The sequence below is a fragment of the Somniosus microcephalus genome, chromosome 4 (assembly GCF_052327205.1).
Source record: "Somniosus microcephalus isolate GS21.2 chromosome 4, FLI_Smic_1.0, whole genome shotgun sequence".
NCBI classification, from domain to species: domain Eukaryota; kingdom Metazoa; phylum Chordata; class Chondrichthyes; order Squaliformes; family Somniosidae; genus Somniosus; species Somniosus microcephalus.
The window spans coordinates 65037240-65054378 of NC_140990.1; positions in this window are offsets into that span (position 1 = coordinate 65037240).

Here is a 17139-nt window from a genome sequence, read left to right on the forward strand (position 1 = left end):
AAATCGTTTTCCGGCCAGGTAATGCCGCCAATGTCGCACGGCTTCCACAATGGCCTGGGCCTCCTTTTCGACAGAGGAGTGTCGAATCTCTGGGCCCTGGAGGGTCCTTGAGAAAAAAGCCACGGGTCTCCCCGCCTGGTTAAGGGTTGCAGCTAGGGCAAAGTCGGATGCGTCGCTCTCCACTTGAAAAGGGAGGGACTCATCCACAGCGTGCATTGTGGCCTTCGCAATATCGCTTTTTAAGAGAGTGAAGGCTGCACAGGCCTCTGCTGTCAGGGGGAAGGAGGCAGACTTGATGAGGGGTCGGGCTTTATCCGCATAGTTGGGCACCCACTGAGCATAGTAAGAGAAAAACCCCAGGCATCTCTTCAGTGCTTTCTGGCAGTGGGGGAGGGGGAGCTCCATAAGAGGGTGCATTCTATCGGGGCCTGGGCCGATGACTCCGTTCTCCACTACGCAGCCAAGAGTAGCAAGGCGCTTAGTACGAAACATACATTTGTCTTTGTTGTATGTGAGATTCAGCCGCTGGGCCGTCCGGAGGAATTTCCCTAGATTAACGTCGTGGTCCTGCTGGTCGTGGCCGCAGATGGTGACATTGTCTAGATATGGGAAAGTGGCCTGGAGCGCATTCTGGTCAACCATCCGGTCCATCTCCCGTTGGAAGACAGAAACTCCGTTGGTGACACCGAAGGGAACTCTGAGAAAGTGATAGAGCTGACCGTCAGCTTCAAAAGCTGTGTACTGGCGGTCCTCAGCCCTGATGGGGAGCTGGTGGTATGCCGACTTCAGATCAATCGTCGAGAACACCCGGTATTGTGCTATCTGATTGACCATGTCAGATATGCGGGGGAGTGGGTATGCATCTAGCTGGGTGTAGCGATTGATCGTCTGGCTGTAGTCAATAACTAGGCGTTGTTTTCCGCCAGCCTTCACCACCACCACTTGTGCTCGCCATGGGCTATTGCTGCTCTCGATAATCCCTTCCTTCAGGAGTCTCGCTACCTCGGATTTAATGAAACCCCTATCCCCGGCACTGTAACGCCTACTTTTGGTAGCGATGGGCTTACAGTCGCGGGTGAGGTTAGCGAACAAGGAGGGGGGGGGACTTTAAGGGTGGAGAGGCTGCAAATGGCGCGCGGCGGGCGATTTAAAAACTGCTGGCTGCAGACCGTGAGAAGGGGGAGGGGTCCACCGTACGCTAAAGTGACACTCTTAAGGTGGCACTGAAAATCCAACCCCAGTAGGACGGCAGCGCAGAGATCGGGCAGGACCAGAAGTTTAAAATTTTTGTATTCAGTACCCCGCACTGAAAGAGTCACCATACAGTAGCCACCGACTTCCGCTGACTGGGCTTTGGAAGCCATAGAGATGCGATGACACGTTGGCAGGACCGGGAGAGAGTAACTGCGCACCGTGTCGGGGTGTATAAAACTCTCCGTGCTCCCGCTGTCAAAAAGGCAGGTAGTGGCATGGCCGTTTACCGTAATGTCCATCATGGACCTGGACAGTTGATGCGGGAGAGATTGATCCAGCGTCACGGAAGCCAGCGTATGTTCAAGTGCGTCGATGCGGTCGTCCGATGAGGCGGTGGTGGAGTCCGGGTCCCCCGTAACCGAAGTCGGAGGCGTCCAAGATGGCAGACAAAATGGCGGCGCCCATGGTCCCGATCCCCACGCGGCTGGGGGAGCCCAAGATGGCGGGCAAGATGGCTGCGCCCATGGTTCGCACGCGGCGCTGCTGGCGTTAGCAGTCTTCCCTTTGCAGGCGCTAACGTAGTGACCTTTCTTCCCGCAGCCGGAGCAGGTAGCATTCTTCGCGGGGCAGCGTGCTCTAGGGTGTTTAGCTTGGCCACAAAAATAGCATTTTTGTGCCTTGGACATCGCTGCAGCAGTCGGAGGTGGCGGTCCCATGGCCCAAGATTGCGGCGTCCACGGCGCGGGGCGATTAGGGGAGAAAGCGTCCATATTTCTGTGGGCCGCATCGAGCGAGAGCGCGAGGGACACTGCCTTTGTCAGGTCTGTTTCACCCTTCTCCAGCAGCCTCTGCCGGGAGTAGTCGGACCTTAGACCCACAACGAAAGCGTCTCGTATCAGTCCCTCCGCATGTGCCGCGGCCGATACTTCCTTGCAGTCGCAGCCGCGTCCGAGTACCCGCAGTGCCCGTAGGAAGGCCTCCACCGATTCCCCGGGCTGCTGTCTGCGAGATCTTAAAAGGTGCCTGGCATAGACCGTGTTAACCGGGCGTGCATAATGCCCTTTCAGTAGGTCGATAGCCGCCGCGTAGGTCGTCGCATCTTGGATTAAAGTATAGACTTGGTGGCTCACCTTCGAGGCCAGGATTTTCAGTTTATTTTCATCAAGAGTCACGGTCGAGGCTTTCAGATACGCCTCAAAGCAACGCAGCCATTGTGCGAATTTAGTCGACGAACCCGCTTCTTGGGGGTCTAGGTCCAGGCATGTTGGTCTGAGGGCTCGCAGCAGCGCCTGCTGCTCAGCGTTTTGCGCCATCGGTTGATCAGCATTCGCAGCCAACATTTAACTTTGGTAATAAAATTGATGCACTATCAATTGCTACAAAAGACTGGAAGTTGAGAAAGTAATAGACAGGCTTTTATTACCAAAGAACAGAGCATGCCTCTTGTGGTTGCCTGGTATCCAAAAGGGCCGGGGGCTGCCGAGCAGCCACCTTTATATCCAGCCATGAGGGTGGAGCCAGGGGCGGAGTCAGCTGAGGCATGCACAGACAAGTACAACAATATGCAAGAGTGAACAACAGTACTAACAGTGAACAACAGCACTAACAACAGTGGTGAACAACAATACTAACAACAGTGGTTTACCACAAAAGGCCGATGATATTCAGGTCCTGATGAATTGAGTGACTCTGTCAGATCTTGATGTGATGTTTGGTTTGAGTTTCCCGTCTGTAAATCCTCCCCTTCTAATACCCTGTAAAAGGAGTTTACAAAAGCCATCACTGTAAGTACAGGATAGAAATTCAGTACAGACTATTCTAGTTTCTATGGAACATTCTTTCCTCTCTTTTCCCCCAAAGCTGTAAATCCCCGTCCCACACACTCTCCCTCCCTCCTGTGCTGAAATCCAAACCCATCGCACCATCTCCAACATTTCTGTCCTCCACTCCCAGTTTTCCCCCTCCCTCTGCTCTGGTTGGGTTCAGTTCTCCACCCGCTGTGTGCAGAGTGAGAATAAAATCAATGAGTCAATGTTTGACTCTCCTGGTCACTGGGCCCCTGAAGCCCCGCCCACTCTCTGGTCCTGCCCAAGATCGCCGCGCATGCGCCCTGCTGCAGGTGGAACCAGTCTCTCTTTCCTCCACCAAGATGGCTGCGTCTAACCCGGGCCTGTCACCGAGAAAAAGCCTCACCGCTGCCGTCTGGTGGAACACATTCGGCCGCTGGATCTCAGTCAGGCCTGAGGCTGTTCTCCAACTTTATAAACCCTGCGGCGCGGCCTACCCGCAGTTTACTAATCTCCCGACCTCGCTCCCGCCGACCTGCAGCTACGCCCGGTGACCGCGCGAGGCTTTCTTTGTAAAGTCGGGGAGGGACACGTGACGATAGCAGAATACTGCAGATGCTGGAAATCTGAAATAACAGAAAATGCTGGAAAAACTCAGCAGGCCAGGCAACATCCGTGGAGAGAAATTAGAGTCGACGTTTCGGGTCAAGACCCTTTATCAAGTCTTGATAAAGGGCCTTGACCCGAAACGTCAACTCTAATTTCACTCCAGGGACACGTGACCCGGCCCCATGGCCTGAATGACAGAAGCTTCCGACCAATAGGGAGCAAGCGGGGCGGGGCTGGAGGAGCGAGCCGGCGGCGGGTCCGCCAACCAATTGGGGAGCCTGAGGGGCGGGACTAGCGCCGGCTGATTGTCTGATCCGCATGGCAGCGAGTTTCTCCAGTCCCTTGTTCAGGGCCTGGGGCCAGGGGAGGCTGTGGGCCTTTATTCCCCTTATTGGACACAAGGCTCTTTGTCTCACAACACACTGGCTCAGGTTTTAACAATCGGTTTACAGGGAATAGTGAATTGAAAATGGCAAAACTGAGATTGTTAGAATTACACAGGATATACGGCGCAGAAACAGGCCATTCGGCCCAACCAGTCCATGCCGGCGTTTATGCTCCACACAAGCCTCCTCCTATCTTTCCTCATCTAACTCTATCACCATAACCCTCTATTCCCTTCTCCCTCATGCGCTTATCTAACCGCCCCTTAAATGCATCGATACTATTTGCTTCAACCACTCCCTGTGGTAGCGAGTTCCACATTCTCACCACTCTCCGGGTAAAGAAGTTTCTCCTGAATTTCCTATTGGATTTCTTGGTGACTATCTTATATTGATGGCCTCTAGTTATGCTCTTCCCCACAAATGGAAACATTCTCTCTGTATCCACTCTATCAAAAAAAATTCATAATTTTAAGGACCTCTATTAGGTCACCAATCAGCCTTTCTTCAAGAGAAAAGAGACCCAGCCTGTTCATCCTTTCCTGATCTGTATACCCTCGCATTTCTGGTATCATCCTTCTAAATCTTCTCTGCACTCTCTCCAGTGCCTCTATATCCTTTTTATAATATGGTGACCAGAACTGGACGCAGTTCTCTAAGGGCTGAATTTTGCCAGTGCTCAGAGTGCGGGTTTGGAGGCGAGTCCGCTGTCAAAATCACAAAAACTGACAGCAGGTCGGTATCCCACTCTGAACCGCCTCCTTGTGAGTTTCCTAAGTGTCGGGTCTGTCATCCCTGAACAGACCCAACACCAAGCGGCAGGTCAGCCAATTTAGATACTTTAAGCTTGTTAAAAGGTAGTTAAGCACCATTTTCCCATGTACTTACCATTTTCCCAGGTTTTTAATGAGGTTCTCAGAGAGCGGCTATCACGTCAGGTAAATATGCCGGGTTCTCAATGACTGTGGATTGCTCTGAACAGGACTGATGTCAGGCTAACTGGCCTGTAGATCCCTGTTTTCTCTCTCCCTCCTTTCTTGAATAGCGGGGTTACATTTGCTGCCTTCCATTCCACGAGGACCTTTCCAGAATCTAGAGAATTTTGGAAGATCACAACCAATGCATCCACTATCTCTGCAGCCACCTCTTTTAGAACCCTAGGTTGTAAGCCGTAAGCTCCAGGGGATTTGTCGGCTTTTAGTCCCTTTAGTTTCTCAAGTACTTTTTCTCGACTGATATGAGTTACTTTAAGTTCCTCACTCTCATTAGCCCCTTGGTTCCCCACTATTTCTGGAATCTCAACCTTCTCCAGTGTAGCTCACGCAGCTCCAGCTCGCACAGCCTAAGCCCAGGCTGTCTGCAGTGCGGCCGCAACATGCTCATAGACTTGCACGAGTGGTCGGGACCTCTCACCCTGACTGAGGTGGACGAGAAGCCTGCGCAGCCCCTCCGTGTCAAGTATGACAACGTGGACAGAGATGTGCTGGGTAAAGTGCTGAGCCCGGCCCAGGTACTGACTGCAGCTGAGAGCTGAACACACAGGAACCGCTCCAGTGCCTGGAGCCAGCAACAAGAGGCAACAAAAGCAAGGAAGGCACAGAGTACAAAAGCAAGGAAGTTATGATGAACCTTCATAAAACATTGGCTCGGCCTCAACTGGAGTATTGTGTCCAATTCTGGGCCCCGCACTTTATGAAGGATGTGAAGGCCTTAGAGAGGGTGCAGAAAGGATTTACAAGTATGATTCCAGGGACAAGGGACTTCAGTTACGTGGATAGACTGGAGAAGCTGGGGCTGTTCTCTTTAGAGCAGAGAAGGTTAAGAGGAGATTTGATAGAGGTGTTCAAAATCATGAGTGGTCTAGACAGAGTAGATAGAGAGAAACTGTTCCCATTGGCGGAAAGGTCGAGAACCAGAGGACACAGATTTAAGGGGATTGGCAGAAGAACCAAAGGCGACATGAGGAAAAACTTTTTTACGCAGCGAGTGGTTAGGATCTGGAATGCACTGCCTGAAAGGGTGGTGGAGGCAGATTCAATCACAGCTTTCAAAAGGGAATTGGATAAGTACCTGAAGTAAAGAAATTTGCATGGTTACGGGGAAAGGGCGGGGAGTGGGACTAGCTGAAGTGGTCTTGCAGAGAGCTGGCACGGGCTCGACAGGCCAAATGGCCTCCTTCTGTGCTGTAACCATTCTATGATTCTAAGCTTATATTGTGTTTAGTAACAGACACACCCTGTTCTTTCCCCTGATCTGATTACAGATTCTAACCAGTCGATTCAGTGAATGGAATGTCTTATCAGTGTTGCCATGGCAACCTGTCTGCAGTGAAATGCCTGTTTGAGTTTCTAACTCAGACTAAACTTCTCTTTCCCAAAATACACATTATATCAGACATTTGATGTCAATGTATTTCAGCCATGTTATGTTAATATCTCTAAAATCTACAGGGAGATCAGATACACAAATCTTTCAAAGTGGGAGGACAAGTTTATAAAGTAGTTTAAAAATGTTACCCGAGGTTTTTTATAAATGGGGCGTAGAAAACAAAATCATCGGTTTGGCTGCAGTTGGAATAAGTTTTGGGCATCTTACACTGGGAAGGATGTCGGGGCCACAGAGAGTCTGCAGAATAAATTCACTGAGGTTATACCACGGATGAGAGGCTTTAGTTATCAGAGAATCATAGAATGATACAGCACAAAAGGCGACATTCGGCCCATCATGCTTGTGCCAGCTCTTTCGGAGAGCTATCCAATTAGTTCCACTCCCTTGCTCTTTCCCCATATCCCTTCAAATATTTATCCAATTCCTTTTTGAAAGTTACTCTTGAATCTGCTTCCTCCACCCTTTCAGGCAGTGCATTTCAAATCATAATAACTCGCTGGGTAAAGAAATGTTTCCTCATGATGGCCTGTCTGCAGTGAAGCACCTGTTTGAGTTTCTAACTGAGGTGAACTTCTCTTTCCCAGGAGGAGAGACGAGAGAAACTGGGGCACTTCTCATTAGAACAAAGCAGGTGAGAGGAGATGTGAGCGAGGTGTTTAAACTTGATCAACGACACCTACCAAAATGTCAGAGACACCCCCTGTCCTTCAGGACCTGTGTCCAGGGGAGAAGCTGATGGGTTTATCAGATCATCTTTGGGTTAAATGTTGTGCTCGTGGAGCTGAGCCCCTAGTGTCAGCATCAAACACTCTCCAGTCGGGTGCAGCATGGGTTAGATACAGAGTAAACCCATCAGCCGCTCCCCGACACAGATACCAAGGGACAGGGAGTGTCCGGGACAATGACATTTCTCACTCAATAAGGTATAAATTGATCCTGTGCCTCTCCCCATTAATCCTGGGCTCCACACGGGGCGAATCTTGCTCCTGTTTCCCTTCCTGTAACAGCACTGAGCTAAACCCAGCCCATAATGAGCAGGGCTCAGGGAGGCTGGTTGCTAGGCACTGCAGTGATGTCATAAAGCAGGACCATTCAGCCCAGCTGGTCGTCTCCTTGTCCCTTTAAAGGTGGAGAGCCGGGACACCCTGTCTCCAAACACATCCCACCTGTTCATACTGAGAATCCCCGGGGAAGGCCCAAGGCCCAGAGTGTGGAACACAACCAAGGGGGAAAGAGGAGGGGAGAAGGGGAGGTAAATCAAGGAGTCGGGACTGAGGGACACCAAGCTTCAGTTTTAGAGCCTGTAGACTTCAGGAGGGGAAGAGTGAGTTCAGTAGTTTTCGGATCCAGGGAGAGAACAAGGAGCAGATGGGGAGACTGGTGTGGATTCCAGCACAGTGAGGATGTAGGGGGAGGGAGATTGTGTCGGGCCGTGTATTAGGGGTGTAGGAGGGACAAGAGAGGAAAGGTCAGAGGAGCAATTACTGCAGCAGTGCCCATAAATAGTGAGAGAGAGAGAAGGTGGGGGTTCGAGTGGACCAGGGACAGTCTGTTAAACTCTCTGTTTGCTGTGACCAGTTTTCCTTCGGTTAAAAATGGCCTCCTGTAGCCCAGTGACACAAACAGCCCATTAAACTCCACCAATGGCCTTTGGTCTGGTGAGGTCTCCCTTTGTGAAACATCGGCTGTTGTTAAAGCTTTTCATTCTGACACGCTCACACTGAGAAATGAGCTGCAGAACTGCCGACACCGTCAGCTTTAAGGAGACGTTTCCCTTTGGAGATCGGATTGCCCATTGAGTTTGATTAAATTGATGTTAAAGTAACAAGGCTGCTTTGCCCCGTGACAATAACAGATTATCAGAATATTTCCCATAGGTTAAAATCCAATATTACAGGGACTCACTGCCCTGGAGGGTTGAAGTGGACCCTGTAATATAATAGAATTTTCTGTCCTGTCAGACTTGGACATCTTGTAGATCCATCTTTTAACAAGTTGTGGGCTCTCAGTTCTCAGATGGATTCCACTCAGTTTGTAACAAGTCCTCAATCAGCTCGTCGTATTGTCGAGATATCAAGGACTCGACACACTGCGTGTGTGGGAAACAAAGCTCATTTATTTGACATTGATACAGATTAAACTCCAGCCCAGTTATAGGGGTTACTGACATCAGCTGAAACAAACCCCAACTGTCAGAATGAATACGGTTCAGTCCTGGATGTGATTAACAGCAGCAATAACAGCAGAATCCAACCCCTGCTGTCACTTGTGAACTTGCTGGTGTGTCAGCAGGTTGGATGATAGACTGAATCCCTTCCCACACACGGAGCAGGTGAATGGCCTCTCCCCAGTGTGAACTCGCTGGTATGTCCGCAGGTTGGATGATAGACTGAATCCCTTCCCACACACGGAGCAGGTGAACGGTCTCTCCCCAGTGTGAGTGTGTTGGTGTGTCCGCAGTTACTTTGCACTTTCAAGAAGTCAAGCGGGCATTTCACTGCAGACAGGTCACCATGGCAACACTGATAGGACATTCCACTGAATCGACTGGTTGGATACTGTAATCAGATCAGGAGAAATAACAGAGTTTGCCGTTATTAACCACAATATAAGCTTAAACCAGAGTGAGTAATACATTAGATTATAATGTGTGATGAAAGGTTCTGACGGAAGGTCAGTGACCTGAACTGTTAACTCTGTTTCTCTCTCCACAGATGCTGCCTGACCTGCTGAGGATTTCCAGCATTTTCTCTCTTTATTTCAGATTTCCAGCATCCGCAGTATTTTGCTTTTGTAATTGGATGGATCTTTCAGAGAGCCGCACAGGCACGATGGGCCGAATGGCCTCCTTCTGTGCTGTACCATTCTAGGATTCTGTGAAGTGTCAGTTAATGCAATTTAAGAAGCATCAAAGGGTTTGTGTCAGAATTTAACTGAGTATCGAGCCAACATGTCCAGGTTATGTAAACTGGGCCTGTTCACACTGGAAAGAGAAGGTGGAGAGGTGATAGGATTGCTGTTTTTAGGATTCTAAAGAGACTGGATAATGTAGAGCACGACAAGTTACTTCACCCTGTCCAGAACAGTAGAAGCAGAGGACACGGCCTGCGCTTGAAGGGGTTAAATTCAAATCCCATCTGTGGAAACAATATTTCAGTGAGTGAGTGGTCAATCTATGGGACAGGCTCCCTAGGGAGACGGTGGAAGCAGTTAGTGTTGATTCATTCAAATGTAAATTGGACCGATTTCATTCATAGAATAAGATTTTGGGACAGTGTGTGAGTAATTTGAGACATGACGTGTGGTCAGTGTAGAATGCTCGGGAGGAAGAGGTGACTTTGGTCCGATGGCTCCTAAAGCTCTCCACCATTGGGGTTTTCCTCACCTCATGTCTGGGTCTGTTGTAGACTCATTGATAGAGATTGATCGCTGTGATTAGTCAACAACTCCATTATCGTTGTATCATGGGACTCCCAGGATGGAAGAAGGCCAATTAGATCAGAACCAAAATAATCCAGAGTAAGAAAGGACAAACAGCTCAAAAATGGAGCAGTCAGCAACAGGACATCAATTAGTCTCCTCTTATCATGGAGTCAGCACAGACTCGACACAAAGTGTGTTTGCAACAAAGCTGATTTATTTGACATTTATAGAGAATATTAATCTCCAGCCCAGTTATAGGGGTTATTAACATCAGCAGAAACAAACCCCAACTGTCAGAATCAACATGGTTCAGTCCTGGATGTGATTAACAGCAGCAATAACAGCAGAATCCAACCTCTGCAGTCGGTTGCGAACTCGCTGGTGTCTCAGTAAGGAGGATGACTGAGTGAATCCCTTCCCACACACGGAGCAGGTGAACGGCCTCTCCCCGGTGTGAACTCACTGGTGTGTCATCAGGTTGGATGAATCAGTGAATCCCTTCCCACACATGGAGCAGGTGAATTGCCACTCCCCAGTGTGAACAGGCTGGTGTGCCAGCAGGTTGTAGGAATCCGTGAATCCCGTCCCACACGTGGAGCAGGTGAACGGTCTCTCTCCAGTGTGAACTTGCTGGTGTGTCAGCAGGTAGGATGAATCAGTAAATCTTTTCCCACATACGGAGCAGGTGAATGGCCTCTCCCCAGTGTGAGTGCGTTGGTGTTTCAGCAGACCACTTGTACTTTTAAAGCTCTTCTCACAGTCAGAACATTCAAAAGGTCTCTCATCAGTGTGAACATGTCGGTGTTCGGTGAGGTGGGATGACTGAGTGAATCCCTTCCCACACACAGAGCAGGTGAACGGTCTCTGCCCGGTGTGAACTCGCTGGTGTGTCAGAAGGTCGGATAAATCAGTGAATCCCTTCCCGCACTCAGTGCACATGAACGGCCTCTCCCCAGTGTGAACTCGCTGGTGTCTGAACAGGTGGGATGATCAGGTGAATCCCTTCCCACACATGGAGCAGGTGAACGGCCTCTCCCCAGTGGGGGTTGTTGGTGTTTCAGCAGGTGCAGTTTGCTTTTAAAGCTCTTCTCACAGTCAGAACATTGAAACGGTCTCTTATCAGAGTGAACAAGTTGGTGTGTCAGAAGGTGGGACGAACAAGTGAATCCCTTCCCACACACGGAGCAGGTGAACGGCCTCTCCCCAGTGTGAGTGCGTAGGTGTATCAATAAATCCTTTTTACTTTTAAAGCACTTCTCACAGTCAGAACAATTAAAAGGTCTCTTATCAGTGTGAACTCGCTGGTGTGTCAGGAGGGTTGATAAAACAGTAAATCCCTTCCCACATTCAATGCAGGTGAACGGTCGCTCTCCAGTATGAACACGCTGGTGTGTATAGAGGCTGGATGACTGAGTGAATCCCTTCCCACACATGGTGCAGGTAAACGGCCTCTCCCCAGTGTGACTGCGTCGATGTGCTTCCAGCTCAGATGGGTAATTGAATCCCTTCCCACAGTCCCCACATTTCCAGGGTTTCTCCATGGTGCAGGTGTCCTTGTGTCTCTCCAGGTTGGATGATCAGTTGAAGCCTCGTCCACACACACAACACGTGTACGGTTTCTCCTCACTGTGAATGGGGTGATATTTTTCAGGCTGTGTAACTGATTAAAGCTCTTTCCACAGTCAGTGCACTGTAACACTCTCACTCAGGTGTGAGAGTCTTGGTGCCTTTCCAGTCACGCTGATGTTTGAAATCTTTTCCCACAGATAAAACAGACAAACATTTCTCCTTCCACATTCAAAGACCGATGATATTCGGGTCCTGATGAATGGAGTAACTCTGTCAGATCTCGATGTGATGTTTGGTCTGAGTTTGCAGTGTGTAAATGCTGCCCTTCTCACAGCCTGTAAAAAGGAGTTTACAATAGCCATCACTGAGAGTCCAGGATAGAAATTGACAAGATTCTCTCCTCCTGGTTCCTGGCCAAGGGGGCCGCGCATGCGCCCTGCTGCCCCCTGAGCCTCTCAAGATGGCGGCCGTTAACCCGGGTCTGTCACCGGGAGAAAGCCCCGCAGCTGCCGCCCTGCTCGGGGCAAACGCCCGGCCCGGAGGCTCTTGTTCGGGGCCTGAGGCCCAGCCCGGGTGTTTATCAAGCCTCCCCGTTGGTTCTATTGCTATCCTGCGCTCCGCCGCCTCCTCCCCGCTCCAGAATCTTCTCTCCGCCTTCCGCCACCATCACCCAACTGACAGCACTGCACACACGCGGGACCCGCCCCGCACCGAGCTCGCCCCGCGCCTCCACACACCAGCCCCCTGCAGCATTGATAGGGCCTATTCTGGTGCGCGGAGTGTTCTGGGTAACAATCATCGCCATTTAATCAAAGAATGTGGAGGAAAAGTGAGTGGAATAACTGAGGTCAGAGATACCTTTGGAGGAGGGACTAGGAGGAGGATGAGCGGTGTGGCACAGAGCTGGAGAATCTACTAAACGGAGTGGCTTGCTAAACAGAGTGGTAAGTGGAATTTGGTGAGAATGGGAATTGGATGCTGAGGGGGAAGGAGGTGCTCAGTAATTTAAACCAAGGAGCAACAGTAAATAATAAATAATCGCACCGGAGGACACAGAAAAAAGTGATGTTATAATCAACACACAGCAGAGCAAATTAACATAAGTATATCGGTAAGAATATCGATATCCCTTTGTGTGTTTAGTCTCTTTAGTGGTCAGTGTTAAGCTTGACTTAGTAAGGATTTATTAGCGCAAGTAAATGTAAGTCAAAGGAAAACGATGTAAGTGATTAAATTCTAACTGATTTTAAAGATGCTCATAACTGATAAATAGCGAAGTAATTAATCACAGTTCAAGAAGTAAACTACAGATAATAAAAATAAATTCATTCATTCATTAATAAAGACCAGGCAGTGTGTGGGGAGTGTAGTATGTGGGAGTTTGTGAACGAGACTGTCCCAGACGGCCACATCTGCAACAAATGTCTCTGCCTCATGACATTCCAGCTCAGAGCCGGTGAGCTGGAGTCCGAGCTAGAGACACTCCGACATATAAGGGAGGAGCAGGAATTACTGGATAATTTACTCGAGTACAGTCACACACCAGAAGAAAGCACAGGTGCAGGAAGGGGAGAGTGTGACTGTCAGTCAGCCGGGAAAGGGGAATGTAGGAGAAGTAGTGAAGGAAGTCCAGCAGACACTGCTCCTGTCCAACAGGTACAAAGTACTCAATACCTGTGAGGATAAGGAGAAAGACTGGGAAGGACAGCTAGAATGCTGCCCAAGGCACCATGGAACAGGAGGCTGTCCAAGGGCTGGAGAAGCAGAGTGGAAACATTGTAGTATAGGGTATTCTATAATTAGAAGGATAGATAGTAGTCTTTACAGTCAGGATTGAGAGTCTTGGAGGGTGCATTGCTTTTCTGTTGTCAGGGTAAGGGATATCTCAAAATGGCTGGAAATGAATCTGGACACCAAATTCAGGGACCACTTACATTGTGGCACCAAATCCAGGGACCCACGTTAAAAGAATTCATGCACAGGCATCTCCCACCCTTTAAAGTGAAGTTCGGGACCTGGAACGTCAGGACCCTCATGGACAACCCCAACAGTGACAAACCGGAACATAGCCCGGGAGCTCAGACGTTTCGACATTGACATCGCCGCCCTAAGTGAGACCCGGTGGGCAGGGGAAGGCCAGCTCAAGGAGCAAGGTGGTGGCTACACCTTCTTCTGGAAAGGCAAACCTGAAGAAGAACGCCGCCTCCATGGGGTAGGCTTCACCATAAAAAATGAACTAGTTGGGCGTCTCAGAGACTCTGCTAGTGGTATAAACGTGCGCCTCATGACTCTTCAGCTCACCCTAACCCGGAAACAATGCACTACAGTCATCAGTGCGTATGCCCCAACATTGGAAGCCCCAGACGAAACCAAAGAGGAATTCTACTCCAGCCTCGAACAATCCCTGACCCGAGTCCCAACGGGCGACAAGCTGATCCTCCTTGGCGACTTTAACGCCAGAGTTGGAAAGGACACAGACCTCTGGGGAGGTGTGATCAGCAGAGGGGGTAGGGAAAGCCAACTCCAATGGTACCCTCCTCCTGTCGAAATGCTTAAAACATGGACTTGTCATAACCAACACCATGTTCCATCAGAGAGACAAGTACAAGGCTTCATACCAGCACCCTCGTTCCAAGCACTGGCATCTGCTGGACTATGTCATCATCCGAGCGAGGGACCGCAAGGACATCCACATCACCCGCACCATGACAGGAGCTGACGACTGCTGGACAGACCACCGCCTAATCCGTTCTGTCATCTCCATCAATGTAGCCCCAAAACAGCAGCGGCAACAGAAATAATGCCGCAGGAAAATTAACGCCGGAGCACTCAAAGACCCCACTAAGAAAGCCCTATTCAGCCTGCACCTCACAAACAACCTGACAACTCCCAGTGATGCAGAGACACAGAGTGTCCACAGCGCCTGGTCTGCACTCAAGGCCTGCATAATCAGCACCTGTGAAGAGACGCTAGGTTCACTCGACCGGGAAACACCAAGACTGGTTCGAAGAGAACAACCAGGAGATCCAGTAGCTAATAAGCCGCAAGCACAAGGCATTCCTGATCTGGAAACAGCAACACAACTCGAGAGCAAGAAAGCAGCTCGACAGACGCCTGAAGGCTGAGGTCCAACAAAAAACTTGCGACCTAAAGAACAGATGGTGGGTGGAGAAAGCACAGGAGATCCAGAAGCTAGCCAACAACCATAACGTGCGTGGATTCTTTAGCGCAGTCAAGACCATCTACAGCCCAAGCACCCAAGGCCCTAACCCTCTGCGGGCCAAGAACGGAGAGTTACTCATCAAGGACAGAGAGGCAGTCAGTGCCCGCTGGAAGGAGCACTTCGAAGATCTCCTTAACCGCGACTCTGTCTTCGACGCGAGTGTCCTCAACTCCATCCCGCAGCATGCTACCCGCCACCATCTCAGCACAACCCCAGCCCGGCATGAGGTTGAAAAGGCCATCCGACAACTGAAGAACAACAAGGCCTCAGGAGCAGATGGAATCCCCGCCGAGGCACTAAAGCATGGCGGAGAAGCACAACTGGTGCAAATTCATGAGCTAATTTCTCTTATCTGGAAGGAGGAGAGCATGCCAGGGGATCTCAGAGATGCCGTAATTGTGACCATCTTCAAGAAAGGTGACAAGTCCGATTGCGGTAACTACAGAAGAGTTTCCCTGCTGTCTGCCACAGGGAAAGTCATCGCAAGAATCCTCCTCAACCGCCTGCTCTCAGTGGCCAAAGAGCTCCTCCTAGAGTCGCAATGTGGATTCCGCCCACTAAGGGGCACAATGGACATGATCTTCACCGCACGTCAATTACAAGAGAAATGCAAGGAACAGCACCAACCGCTGTACATGGCCTTCTTTGATCTCACAAAGGCCTTCGGCACTGTCAACCATGAGGGATTATGGAGTGTCCTCCTCAAATTCGGCTGCCCTCAAAAGTTTGTCACCATCCTCCGCCTGCTTCACGATGACATGCAAGCCGTGATGCTGATGAATGGTTCCACCACAGACCCAATTCACGTATGAACCAGGGTCAAGTAAGGCTGTGTCATCGCACCAACGCTCTTCTCGATCTTCCTTGCTGCAGTGCTCCATCTCACCCTCAGTAAGCTCCCCACTAGAGTGGAACTAATTTACAGAACAAACGGGCAACTGTTCAACCTCCATCGCCTCCAGTCCAGATCCAAGGTCATCCCATCTTCTGTCGTCGAATTATAGTATGCAGACGACGCTTGCGTCTATGCACACTCTGAGGTCGAACTCCAAACCATCGTCAATACCTTCACCGAAGCATACAAGAGCATGGGCCTTACACTAAACATCCGTAAGACAAAGGTCCTCTACCAACCTGCCCCCACCACACAGTACTGCCCCCCGGTTATCAAAATCCACGACAAGGCCTTGGCCAATGTGGACCACTTTCCATACCTCGGGAGCCTACTGTCAACAAGGGCAGACGTCGACAGCCAAGTCCAACACCGCCTTCAGTGTGCCAGTGCAGCCTTCGGTCGCCTGAGGAAGAGTGTTTGAAGACCAGGATCTCAAACCCAGCACTAAGCTCATGGTCTACAGAGCAGCAGTAATACCCACCCTGCTGTATGCCTCAGAGACATGGACCATGAACAGCAGGCACTTCAAAGCCACCAACGCTGCCTCCACAAGATCCTGCAAATCCATTGGCAGGATAGGTGCACCAACGTCAGTGTTCTTGCTCAGGCCAACATCCCCAGCATCGAAGCTTTGACCACGCTCGATCAGCTCCGATGGACGGGTCACATTGTCCGCATGTCCGATACGAGACTCCCAAAACAAGCGCTCCACTCGGAGCTCCGGCTCGGCAAGATAGCCCCAGGTGGGCAGAGGAAACACTTCAAGGACACCCTCAAAGCCTCCTTGAAAAAGTGTAAGATCCCTACCGACACCTGGGAATCCCTGGCCCAAGACCGCACAAAGTGGAGGAGAAGCATCCGGGAAGGCGCCGAACACCTCGAGTCTCTTTGCCGGGAGCAAGTGGAAGCCAAGCGCAGGCAGCGCAAGGAGCGCACGTCAACCCAAGCACCCACCCACCCGCCCCTTCAACCACCGTCTGCCCCACCTGTGACAGAGATTGTAGGTCCTGCATTGGATTCATCAGTCACCTGAGAACTCATTTTTAATGTGGAAGCAAGTCCTCCTCGGTTCCGAGGGACTGCCTAAGAAGAAGGAGGAGGAGCAGAGTGGAAACATTGTCGTACAGGGGATTCTATAATTAGAACGATAGATAGTAGTCTTTACAGTCAGGATCGAGAGTCCCGAAGGGTGTGTTGCCTTTCTGTTGTCAGGATAAGGGACATCTCAAAATGGCTGGAAATGAATCTGGACACCAAATCCAGGGACCACTTTCACTGAGAGTATAAATGGAAATCAGGCAGCCTCAGTATGGGGAATGGTCATGGTGGTGAAAAGAGCTCCAGTGAGGGTGAAAGGCGGGTAATGGATGAAGATATGACGGTGGAATCAGATGGTGACAGGTTATTTTCAGAAGCCGTTTTCAGGCAGGCTGATGATTGGGATGTAACCAGCCCAACACTTGGATCCGCCTGTTCTTGTCCCCAAATCCCAAAGTGGACGTCTTTTTCTGTGAGAACTGCAGAGATGTGAAAGAAGGGAAAAATCAGACTCCAGCCAGAAAGAATGTTCCTTGAATGAACAATTCATGAGGCTGTTCCGTGACTCGTCTGCGTGAGGTTAATAAACATGAAATGAAAAAAGATGTGTCCAGTGACACCTGTGTTGTT